Here is a 10,816-nt window from a genome sequence, read left to right on the forward strand (position 1 = left end):
TTCCCACCCCAGAACCAGACAGTACAGATCAATGTTAATGTCAGAGGGCTGAGCAGTCACCCAAGAGCATACAAGGATCCAAAGACTTCCTGAATAAGCCAGCAGCCCACAGAGAGAAACACTTCCTACTGGAGTATAACAAAAGCACAATGAGGGGTGTTCAAAATGGAAAAAAAAAAAAAAACCTTTGGGAGTTCTGAAGAAATCTCCTTGGGTGAAGGCTGACAGAGCCAGCAATGCTTCAGCCCGTCCTGGACAGACACTGGATCTGGAGGGCAATGGCAGCTGAAGGGGAGCAAGTGTTAAGGCAGCGGGCACATGCAGAGCCAAGAGACTGACACTTCCTGAGAACAAGTGGCAGCAACTGACAAGTCATGACTAGAGATGAGGTCACAGGCCGGCGTGGCTTCAGGCGGACTCACTGGCCGTTTGATGGAAAGCGATGGAGAGAGGCAGGGCTTGGAGAAGGACCATGGGGGCTGAGGAAGCAACCAAGCTGGTCATATCAACCTCAAAGCAGTGACCTGGAGAGGAGGCTACCGTCCCCACCTTGTCCACCTGCCAAGGTCCTGAGAGGGTCTCATAACTTTAACCACCAGAAAGAAAAGCTACAGAGAAACTCATGTTACATCTTAATGACTTGGAGTTAAGATCAACAAGACAATTAAGCCACTGGCAAGCTCCCTGAAGACCAACTTACATCATACCATAGATACTGTAATTAATTGCTGGTTCAATGCAAAGTTCTGCCCCTCTGGGCTTAGATTAGAGAGACACCTCAAAATGGAAGGTGACAGAGCTCAGGACCATAAACACAGCTTGCTGTCCTCATCAGAAAGGCAGAGACATTTCCGCCATTACTAACAGTAGCAGGACCCCAAGCTTTCATCAGTGAAGATAAAATAAAGCACATCCTAAACTCAGAATATAGCTTTGAAGCCGCTGTCTTCTCCTGGTGCCAAAGGCTGGAAAGCAGAGGTGCTGTGGCCCTTTTATGATAGAGAGGACCTGAGAGAGAGTATATGCCATCCTGTGACATTTGCAAAGATTTCCCCAACCTATTTTTCCCATCCCCCACCATCTCCCCATGAAAAGATCAGCAACCACTGCGAGGGTGTCTTAGGGTTTTACTGCTGTGAAGAGACACCATGACCAAGGCAAGTCTCATAAAGGACAAGAGTTCATTGGGCTAGTTTTCAGGTTCAGAGGGTCAGTCTATTATCACCAAGGTGGGAGCAGGACAGCATCCAGGCAGGCATGGTGCAGGAGGAGCTGAGAGTTCTACATCTTCATCAGAAGGCTACTAGTGGAAGACTCACTTCCAGGCAGCTAGGACTAAGGTATTAAAGCCCATGCCCACAGTGACACACCTACTCCAAGGCAATACCTCCTCCAAGAGGGCCACACCTTCTAATAGTGCCACTCCCTTGGCCAAGCATATACAAACCATGACATTCCACTCCCTGGCCTCCATAGTCTTGTACAGACCATACCTAACATAACATAATGCAAAATACATTCACTCCAACTTCCAGAGTCCCCATAGTCTAATGCAGTCTCAACAATGTTAAAAACCCAAAGTTCACGGTGTCTTCTGAGATCCATCCAATCACTTAACTGTGATCCCCAGAGCAAGACAGGAAACCATCCGGGCAAACTCCAAACTCTGCATCTCCATGTCTGATGTCAAAGTGGTCTTCAAATCTCTAACTCCTTTTCGTCTTTGTTGACTGCAGCAAACTTCTTTTCCTGGGCTGGTCCCACTCCCTGTTAGCAGCATTCCTCAGCAGATAGCCCACGGCTCTGTCATCTCAAACATCTTGGGATATCCAAGGCAACTTCAATGTTAAAGCTTCTTGTCTCAATGTCTGGGATCCACACATGATCTTCTGGGCTCCTCCTAAGGGCTGGCATCACTTCTCTAGCTCTGCCCTCTGTGACACTCTAAGCTCAGGTTGATTCACTCCACTGCCGCTGCTGTTTGTGGTGATCAACCCATGGTACTGGCACCTCCAATACACTGGGGTCTTCTGCTGAAACCAGGATTCACCAATAGCCTCTCATAGGTTCTCTTCATAGTGCCAAGCCTCAAATCCTTTGCATGACCCTTTCAGTCCTGGGCCCTCAACTGCAACTGAGGCTGCACCTTCACCAATGGCCTTTCATTGCTTCTCACAGTGCCAAGTCTCAGCTGCTCTTCAGGACCCCCTCATGCCTTCAAAATCAATACCACCTGGGTGACTCTCAGACATTACCAAGTACAGCTACAGTACGAAGTACAACCTTGGCCATCTCTGGAACACGGCTTCTTTGTACTCTCAAAAAACATTTCCCAGACGACTTTACCTCAATGATGCTGGTCTCTTCTTAATCACCACTAATTTCTTAGCTCCAGCTAACCAGCATCATCAATTGTCCCAGTAAATTCTTCCTTTGGCTCTAGAGTTTGCAGTTCTGCTGCTTGCAGGAACTGGAACATGGCCCCATGTTCTATTCTGTTATCACCAGCTTCCTATTTTCCAGCTCCTTCACTGCCTAAGTAGGCTTGGCTGTCCTGGATCTTGCTCTGTAGATTGAACTCAGATCTACACGCCTGTCTTCTAGGATTAAAGGTGTGTAACACCAGGCCTGGATTTAAGCTTTTATTCACTTAGAACTTGTTCTGTCTCAGACTGGCCTTGAACTCAGAGATCTGCTTGGCTTTATCTCTTGCTATTAAAGGTGTGTGTGTGTACCACCATGCCTGGGTCTAAACTCGGCTGGGTAGGATCCTGCCCCAAAGTCCCACTGCCTTAATTTGTTATCTCCTTGAACACAGGACTCAGCTCCATTTCACTTCCTGGTGCCCCTTTAATACTCGAACTATATATTCTATATTTTTCCTTTCTTAGTTTGCTACACTTATTTAAAATGTTCTTTATGAGACTGAAACAGAGAACAAAGTCTATGATGGGCGTTTCTGAAACTTCCTTTGTCAATGCAATTAATCTGAGTCTCTCCACCTTAGCCTCAGGCAGACTTCACACAGGGGCAAAAAGCAGTCACATTCTTCACCAAAGTACCACAAAACAGTCTTTACACCACATCCTGAGATTCTCCACTGAAACCCTTGGGCCAGGACTGCACACTTCAAATCACTCTCAGTAAGAAAGTCTTCCGTAGTCCTCTACAATAGCCCATTAAACCCCACTTAAAGCATTCTATTGCTTTCCAAATCCAAAGTCCCAAAATCCACATTCTTCCAAACAAAAGCATGGCCAGGCCCATCTCAGCAATCCCCCAGTCCCTGGTACAAACTTCTGTGTTAGGGTTTTACTGCTGTGAACAGACACCATGACCAAAGCAAGTCTTATAAAAGACAACATTAATTGGGCTGGCTTTCAGGTCCAGAGGTTCAGTCCCATCATGACGCAGGGCAGCATCCAGGCAGCCATGATGCAGGCAGAGCTAGGAGTTCTACATCTTCATCTGAAGGCTGCTAGTGAAGACTCACTTCCAGGCAGCTAGGACTAGGGAATTAAAGCCCAAACCCACAGTGACACACCTACTCCAACGGGGCCACACCTTCTATTGGTGCCACTCCCTGGCCTGAGCATATACACACCATCACAGAGGGGTAATTTTCAGGGTGCTCAAAAGCACTATCTAGCCTGACTACTGTGCAATGACATTATGTAATCTATCACTCTGCATAAGGTTTCCAATAGAGATTAAGTGGGAAAAAAAAAAAAAAAACGGGGGTGGGGGGCTGGTGAGATGACTCAGCGGTTAAGAGCACCAACTGCTCTTCCAAAGGTCCTGAGTTCAAATCCCAGCAACCACATGGTGGCACACAACTATCCGTAAGGAAATCTGATGCCCTCTTCTGGAGTGTCTGAAGACAGCTACAGTGTACTTACATATAATAAATAAACAAATAAATATTTAAACAAAAAAAAGCAGGCAGTAAGTCTACCCATAATTCACTGCTGCAAAATAAATCTATACGTATACACAAGTACACCTCTAACCCTCATCTGTCTCTCTCCTACCCAAGCACTGAGATTGCTGGCAGCTGCACATACACCTGGCATTTACGTGGGTGCTGGGTATCTGAACTCCAGTCTTCAAGCTGAATGCAGTTTACCCACTGGGCCAGTCAGGGCTACATAATGAAACCCTATCTAAAAAAACCAAACAACCAAAACAAAACCAAACCAAAACAAACAAACCTACTATAAATGACTTTTTCCATATATGTATGTAATCCCTACCATAATTCTGTTCTAATACTAAACGGCAGTTTCTAGCTAACACTTACCTCCAGATAATTCAAGAGTTAGAAACCACACTTCCAACTTAAGAAGTAAGCAGGGGCTGGTGAGATGGCTCAGTGGGTAAGAGCACCCGACTGCTCTTCCGAAGGTCCGGAGTTCAAATCCCAGCAACCACATGGTGGCTCANAACCATCCNTAACNAGATCTGACNCCCTCTTCTGGAGTGTCTGAAGACAGCTACAGTGTACTTACATATAATAAATAAATAAATCTTAAAAAAAAAAAAAAAAGTAAGCATCTAGACCCTGCCAAGGCTACTGTACCCGGAACAGAGAACATGTTCTCAAGTTATTCCTAGTAGTGCCTACTCTGCTGACGTCACTTAACCCAGGCCAGAGCAGAATAACTTGTTCTGGGCCCACATCTTACGAGTGTGGAGGTAGGAAGGACCAACAATGGGATCTAGTCCTCCCTAACCCTCGGACTCAATTATCTTCAGTGTCTTCTCCGGGCAGCTCGTGTTTTCTCCCCTTGGCTTTTGTTGTTTTACTGTTTTAAAACAGGCTGTCACTCTACAACTCACACTGGCTTAATTACAGTCATCTATATTCACCTCCCAAGTGCTGGGATACTGGGATGTGCCACCCTGAGCCTGGCTTATATGTTCTTCCAGTGTTTTTGGCTCCTGGCTTCTGGACTGGAACAGGAAGACATTCTCAGTATTGGGCACCTGCTTGGTGTCTAGACTACTGGTTCACAACTTGTGTGCCCTGTGGGTCATGGTCCTTGGTGTACTAGAGGGACAACCACAGATACGCAGCCAAGATTTTAAAAAATATATATATATGTGCATGCGGAGGAAGGGACAGTGTGCTTGAGTGTGACGACCACATTGGTTTCACATGTCCTGTTTAGTGTTCTCTACTTCTATATCGAGAGGCAAGGTCCACAGCCTGCAGCCACATTCTGATGTCAGTGTAATTGGGGGGGGGAGGACCTTGGAGCTGTCTACTGAAACCATGGCGCCTTTCCTCTAAGAACATGGTGGGCTCCAGCTGGGATGTGTATCTGTGGAATGTTTTCAACTGATGTAATAGCAGACATTGACCCAGTGGTTAATAAACACAGGAACTTTGAGTTCAGGTTAGCCTTTCTTCGGTATAAAAGCCAAGAACCTCTGAGCTTGCGACGTCGTCAGCAAGTTCCCAACCATGAAAGCTCAATAAATACCAGCCCCAGGAAATCAGAAGGAATCCCACAAAGCACTGGGATGACAAGAGGCAGGGCCTGCCACTTGCCAGATTCAACTTTTCCCAGTCAGAAGGAAACAGCGTATTCCATCCTGCCCAAGGGACACATTGCATCATCCACACACACTCCAGTTAGTTAGTTCAAGGCCATGGGCACACAGCCTGGAAGATAAGCCCCAAGGGTTCCCTGGCTTGCTCACCTTCAGGAAATGACACAGGCCAAGCTAGAGAAAAACCCAACTAAGGCAGAGACTGACAACTGACTTCCCTTTTCTAAAGACTCCCATGCACAGAGGCTCATCTTTTTTGTTTGTTTGTTTGTTTGTTTGTTTTTGGTTTTTTCGAGACAGAGTTTCTCTGTGTAGCCCTGGCTGTCCTGGAACTCACTTTGTAGACCAGGCTGGCCTTGAACTCAGAAATCCGCCTGCCTCTGCCTCCCAAGTGCTGGGATTAAAGGCGTGTGCCACCACCGCCCGGCACAGAGGCTCATCTTGATGGGCCTGGAGTCTTAGAAACTTGACTATCTTATGTTGAACTATAAATGGTTTATTTGTAGGTTAGTACAACTACTTATATATTGTTGACTGAAAGACCATTCCTCATCCTTTGGAGGTCATCTTCAACAGAATGAGAAACTCTGGGAGACACACACACAGAGCAATGAAAGAGGAAAAGGATATTGCTAAGCTCAACAGCCCACTACCACTAACCCTGGCGGCATGATCAGTGGGATATGATCTGCGGCAGCAAGCAGATCTTCTGGAAACCAGAAGGGGCTGTAGAAAACAGTCCGTACCTTAGTGTTCATCACAAGGAACAGCATGAGTCTGGCAGGGCAATGCTGACCTGCCTCAGAGCTGTGACTCCAACAAGGCCCCTCTCACTGCTCCCGACACCTCTGTTGTCACTGTGTCTGGTCACTCCTCCTAGGCCGGGTTCCAATGACTCTAGCGTCTAACACCCTCGCTTCCTTGTCTGTTTTTGCCTTCCTACCTTTCCTTCTCCTCTTTCCACAGGCCAGAATCTGTGGTCTCTCACTTGTCAACTGAACAACGCTGAGCTGCCTTGGGACGCGGTCAGAATGAGGTGAGGGGAAACCCTGTACTTAACTCTTTCTCTCAGAGGCCCTGGCCTAAGGCTGAGCTTTCCCTTTGGAGCATTCCTGCTCCAGGGAAGGACCTGGCCCACCCTTCCCTCCCACTGGGCCATTATTCCTATTAGGGAGTGGGCTTTCCTCCTAGTAGCCCTTGGCAGCCTTCAGAGGCTCTAAGTTGGGAATTGACAGTCAAAGCAATCACATTTGATAACACCCAGACATCCTGTACCCAGAGGCAATCCCAACGGACTGGTGCTTCCTAGTTGTGGTCATCTCCATGCTCTTTAAGGCCAAGTGACCAGTAAGTTTCTGGGTTCAAGAAGCCCCACGTGGGCTGAGGTTGAGAACTTGTCCTCAACACGCTGGTGTTTAATAGTGTGATCCACCTGTTCATTGGGGGGATTCCAAAGGAAAACCATGCTACCCTTGTAACTAACATTTAACTAACAGCCTAGTAACATAGGAAGAGCAGAACTGAAACAGGCGGACGCCTCTCTCACAGACGACAGCAAAACAGAGGCCACTAAAGAGGCACTCAAGGGGTATCACATGAACCCCCACCCCACAGAAAGCATGAGAAGAAATATTTCAACCCAAAGCAAAGTACACCCCTCCATAGACAGACCATATGGCAGTGAACACCTAAACTCAGACATGACTTGGGTCCAATCCAGAATATTCAGATGAGGAGGGACAGGTCTTGAGTAAAGTACAAAGACAGTGAGTCACAACGGGCATGGAAGGAAGGAAGGAAGGAAGGAAGGAAGGAAGGAAGGAAGGAAGGAAGGAAGGAAGGAAGGAAGCGCTTGGAAGGGCAATGAGAATTCACAGAAGGACCTGGGAATGGGCAGGGGTGGCTGAGTGTGTCTCTAGCTCTCCTGTATCGGACACGTTGAAGAGGGTCAATAAATATTAAAGGAGAAGAAAAGAGTGCTGACTGCTAAGGCAAGATGTCTGTCAAATTGAGTTTTGAATAGGTTCAATGCATTTGATGAGTGTAGGTAAGAATGACGCCCAGGCTTCTGGTTCGGGCATATTTGTGGATGGAGGTGCTACGTCCCAAAAAGGGAAACCGAGAAACGAGCATGAGCATCGTTTGTCTACCTAACCTCCTAGGCTCAGACTAGCCAGCCCCGCCGAGCCAACAGGACCTGTGGGTCTGCCCCGAGGAAGATGGGGGAGCCAGGGGCAGATGGAGTAACGCCTGAGGCCCGCGTGCTTCCAGGCCAGCCAGGGTTCGTGTCCAGCCCACCCAGCTGACCCTACAGCCTGGTACCGAGACGCCCGGGGATGGGGTGAGCGCAAACAACAGCGCGGGGCTCAGCAGGGCAGACACGTCTGGCCCCGAAACCCTCTCGGAAGACAGGCTGCCTCGGTGGGCCACAGGTCCCGCCGCGCCCGGATGGTCCTCATCCTCCACTCCGCCGCCCTGGCCTCCCATCCCGAGCCCCAGGCCGACCGACCTCTGCCCCGAGGGTCAGGCCTCCGGCCCGCGGGTTCGCTCACCCTGATGATCCCCGACGCAGTCGCGAAGCACCCCAACCTGAACCTTACCAGCTGCCGTCCCCGGGACGCTTTTCTCGGCACGCCGGCCCCGCCCCTCGCCCAGCCGCGCACGCGCACAGCCTGCCGCCCGCCCACCAGCGCAGCCGGCTCCGCCTCCTGCGCGGCCCGATCCAGTGGATCCACGTGTCCCCTGTGTCTGGCGCGACCAGACCCGCCTCCCGAGGGCGACACCCTGCTGCTTGGGCCCTGGGGAGGCCAGGGGGCGAGCGAGTTGCTAGGCATCCCTGAGGCTCCAGAACGTGGCTCAACGTGGGTTGTGGGCTGCAGGACCCGGAGGAGGCGGACTCCGAAGCTGGCCAGCCTCTCCTTCTCTCTACTGTGACGGATGTCGTTGTTCCCACTACAAACTGGGGAGAGAGCAAAACGCCTAACTCCTGTCCCAGTGAGGCAGCCGGTACTTCTCGGGGATCCTGCGTTTCCAAGACTGACCTGCTTCCATTTTCTCTTTGCTCCATTCCCTGAGCCGCAGCCTCAAGCTCCACCAAGATCCAACTAGTAAAGTTCCTGAAATCGGCTGGTTTTGTTGTTTACTTTGAGAGAAGACAAAATATTAAAAAAAAAAAAAAAAACAAACAAAAAAAACCGATCCTGCCCTTTGATCCTAACAAAATTGTCTTTCAGTGAATGTGTATTGATCCAGATGGATATATGAGCTTAGGACTGTACATTTTAAAATCCCTTCTCTCCTTTATATCTATGAAGATACATAATCATATTTTTTTAGATGCACCTACATCAAAAAGGGGAGAGAGGTTATATCAAAGCCCCCCCCCCCCCCCCCGCTTCCTTGTAGCCTTGAAAATTGCTCAAAAGCACCGTTTTTTTGTCTCTTTGTTCCACTCTCCAAGATTCAGATTTCAGCTTTATCCTATAGGGAGGGAAAGCCTTTCAAGAGCCCCAAAGATATTGCCAACACAACATTCCATCTCATTCTGAAGCTTAGTTTGGTCCAGTTCATTCCAGGTACCCTGCTCCTCCATCCATTTGTTCACTAGATCATCCATAGTTGACTACGTTCTACCTACGATCCGTTGTCCTGGGAACTACAAATGCAGTTTATGAAGCTCAGTAAGTAGGGACTAGACCGAAGGGTAGCCTGGAGTGTTTTCACCTCACACCTCCCAGATTTTTTTGTTTTGTTGTTGTGGGGGGGGGGGTTGTTGTTGTTGTTTTGGTTTTTTGATTTTTCGAGACAGGGTCTCTCTGTATAGCTCTGGCTGTTCTGGAACTTGCTCTGTAGACCAGGCTGGCCTCAGACTCAGATCCATCTGCTTCTGTCTTCCAAGTGCTAGGATTAAAGGTGTGTGCCACCACTGCCCCGCTCAGACTTTTTTCTAATAAGCACTTGCCACCAAGCCAGATACTGTGGACGCTATCTTTTGTCATCTTTCTCTTTCTACCCGATCATTCTTACCTGCATAGATGCTTGTCCTCTGGTTCTTTCCCACAATGCTATTGAAATGGCCATCTCCATGCAAACAAGAGGTCTCTTCTGACTTGCTTATTCAGGGAAGTCAAACACCCTGTGTTGGTTTGAATAGGTTTGGCTCCCATTGTCTCCTTTATTTGAATGCTTGACCCATAGGGAGTGGCACAGTTAAGAGGCCTTGCTGGAGGAGGTGTGTCACTGTGGGGGTGGGTTTAAGGCCTCCTGTGCTCGAGCTATGCTCAGTGTGACACACAGTCTCCTGCTGCCTGCTGATCAAGATGTAGAACTCCCAGCTCCTCCTCCAGCACCATGTCTGCCTACATGCTGCCATGCTTCCCACCTTGATGATAATGGACTGAACCTCTGAACATGGAAGCCATCCCCAGTTAAATGTTGTCCTTTACAAGAGTTGCTGTGGTTATGGTGTCTCTTCACAGTGATTAAAAACCCAAAGGCACAGCCACACTTTGAAGCATTTTGTTTTCTGACAACTGTGTTTGTTGTTCTCCTGTCTGTCCTAGCATCGCACCCTCTGCTCAACATACAAAAAGAGGGTGCCAAGGTGCTGAGCACTCTCATCTAGTGATTTCATCTAGTCCTGTGCTTGAAAGCCCAGTTGCATGCAGACAACTCCCAAAAGGTTTTGTATGTGCATATGTCGTATGTTTGCATGTGTCCACATGTGTGTGAGCATTTGCTTATGTATGGATGCTATAAATCTATACTGAATGTCTTCCTCTGACCCTCTTCTGTCAGGGTCTCTCAAACCTGGCATTCGTCAGTCTGGCAAGGCTAGCTGACCAGCCATGAGCTCCAGGAATCTTCCTGTCTCCGAGACCCCCTCTTCTATCACTGAGATGATACTTTCGACCATGCCAGGCTTTTATGTGGGTAAAAGCTCAGGTCTTCTCGATTGTATGGCAGTATTTTCCCAAGTGAGCCATCTTTCCTATAATTCTTGGTACCTCTAAATAACGGCCTCCTTGTCAGCTCCATTTGATGGCTAACTGGACTCTTAAGCTTAAGAACCCCTGTACCCCTGTAACACTTGACCCTTGCCCTCAAATCCATGCCAGTCTTGTCTATGGTACCCATATCACTGATAATCACTTGGTTATTCGAGTTGAAATTCTCAGAGGTCTTCATGATTCTGTATACCTTTCAGCAAATCTCCTTGTGCTATCAAAATATAGAACTTTAAAACACTTTTTACACCTCC

The 10,816-nt window shown here is 48.3% G+C and overlaps 1 protein-coding gene across 3 annotated transcripts in view; it reads right to left on the reverse strand.

Moving 5' to 3' along the window:
* Mcfd2 (multiple coagulation factor deficiency 2) overlaps positions 1 to 8,209 on the reverse strand; it is a 12,265-nt gene extending 4,056 nt beyond the window's left edge. The window contains exon 1 of one of the 3 annotated variants that reach the window (XM_021217724.2): positions 8,109 to 8,209. The gene's annotated coding sequence lies outside the window, so the exon portion shown is untranslated. Of the gene's footprint in view, positions 1 to 8,065 lie in introns of all 3 variants that reach the window. The other 2 variants (XM_029531635.1, XM_029531634.1) reach the window with 2 other exon arrangements.
* Positions 8,210 to 10,816: the final 2,607 nt, after the last annotated feature.

This window comes from Mus pahari, chromosome 18 (genome assembly GCF_900095145.1).
Source record: "Mus pahari chromosome 18, PAHARI_EIJ_v1.1, whole genome shotgun sequence".
NCBI lineage: Eukaryota > Metazoa > Chordata > Mammalia > Rodentia > Muridae > Mus > Mus pahari.